At 30.0% G+C, this 2006-nt stretch overlaps 1 non-coding gene across 1 annotated transcript; it reads left to right on the plus strand.

Annotated features, from left to right (window-relative positions):
* Positions 1-291: 291 nt before the first annotated feature.
* LOC112724525 (small nucleolar RNA R71) lies at positions 292-399 on the plus strand. The gene has a single exon (XR_003163683.1). It is a non-coding gene; the product is annotated as a small nucleolar RNA R71 (small nucleolar RNA).
* The last annotated feature ends 1607 nt before the right edge of the window (positions 400-2006 follow it).

Genomic DNA, 2006 nt, shown 5'->3' on the forward strand with positions numbered 1-2006 from the left:
AGTCAGATTCTGAGAAATCATATTGATTTGCGGAGTTAATATTTTATTCTGGGCCAATATGGCATTCAGAGTATCAATCTTAAGAACTCCTTTCTTCTGAGCCATGTAATTATTCACAGGATTTCTTTCAGAAGTGTACATGAACTGGTTATTTTCAAACATCTCAATGAGTTCCTGGGCTTTTGTAGGGGTTTTCTTCAGATGAAGAGATCCACCAGCAGAGTGGTCCAATGACATCTTGGATAATTCAGACAGACCATCATAGAATATACATAAGATGCTCCATTCTGAAAGCATGTCAGAAGGACATCTTCTGATCAATTGCTTGTATCTTTCCCAAGCTTCATAGAGGAATTCACCTTCTTTCTGTCTGAAGGTTTGGACTTCCACTCTAAGCTTGCTCAACTTTTGAGGTGGAAAGAATTTGGGCAAGAAAGCATTGACCAACTTTTCCCAAGAGTTCAGGCTTTCTTTAGGTTGTGAGTCCAACCATATCCTAGCTCTATCTCTTACAACAAAGGGGAAAAGTAGAAGTCTGTAGACCTCGGGATTAACCCCATTGGTCTTAACAGTATCATAGATCTGCAAGAATTCAGCTAAGAACTGATGAGAATCTTTCAATGGAAGTCCATGAAACTTACAATTCTGCTGCATTAAAGAAACTAATTGAGGCTTAAGCTCAAAGTTGTTTGCTCTAATTGCAGGAATTGAGATGCTTCTTGCATAGAAGTCGGAAGTTGGTGCAGTAAAGTCACTAAGCACCTTCCTTGCATCTCCACCATTGTTATTGGGTTCGGCTGCTATGTCTACTTCTTTTTCAAAATTTTTTGTAAGGTCCTCTCCAGAGTGTTGTGCTTTAGCTTCTCTTAGCTTCCTGGATCAGCTTCAATAAGAATGTCTTTATCCCTGTTCCTGCTCATATGAAAAAGAAGAGAACAGAAAAGAAGAGGAATCTTCTATGTCATAGTATAGAGATTCCTTTATGTGAGTATAAGAATAGAAGAATGAGATAGAGAGAGAATAACAAGAAATTCGAACACAAAGAGAAAGAGGGTTCGAATTATGACTAGCAGAGAAGTGTTAATGATTAAATAAATAAATAGAAAGAGATGCGAGAGAGAGTGTGTATTCGAATTTTAAGAAGAGTGAAAAGAAAAATATTTTTATTTTTATTTTAATTATAAGTTAGAATTCAAAATTTAAGAAGAGAAATAAGATTAGAATTTAAAATAATTAGTTAATTAAAAAGAATCTTGAAAAAGTGGTTAGTTGTTTTCGAAAATGAGAAGTGAAAAAGTAGTTAGGTGGTTTTGAAAAAGATAAGAAATAGTAAACTTTTTTTTAAAATTAAAACAAACAAGTCAAGTAGTTAGTTGAAAAAGATTTGAAAATAAATTTTGAAAGATAAGAAGTTAGAAGAAGATTTTGAAATTAAGTTTTGAAAAATATATGATTGAAATTTATTTTGAAAAAGATTTGAAAAAGAAATTTAAAAAGATTTGATTTTGAAAATTAAAGTTGATGACTTGACTAACAAGAAACTAAAAGATATGATTCTAGAATTTAAAGGTTAAACTTTTCTTAACAAGAAAGTAACAAACTTGAAATTTTTTAATCAAAACATTAATTGTTAGCAATAATTTCGAAAATTATGAAATAAAATTAAGAAAAAGATTTTGAAAATTTCTTTAAGAAATTCGAAAATATAAAAAAGAAAAATGAAAAGATTTGATTTTTGAAAAAAATTTGAAAAGATAAAATTTTTAAATTGAAATTTTTGACTTGACTAACAAGAAACAACTAAATTTTGAAAATTTTTGACTAAGTCAACCCAAAATTTCGAAATTTATGAGTAAAATAAGGGAAATATATTATTTTTGATTTTTTTGAATTAATGAAGAGAGAGAAAAATAACAAAATGACACAAAACATAAGAAATTAAGATCAAAACAAATAATGTATGCAAGAACACTTTGAATGTCAAGATGAACACCAAGAACACTTTG

The sequence above is a fragment of the Arachis hypogaea genome, chromosome 11 (assembly GCF_003086295.3).
Source record: "Arachis hypogaea cultivar Tifrunner chromosome 11, arahy.Tifrunner.gnm2.J5K5, whole genome shotgun sequence".
NCBI classification, from domain to species: Eukaryota; Viridiplantae; Streptophyta; class Magnoliopsida; order Fabales; family Fabaceae; genus Arachis; species Arachis hypogaea.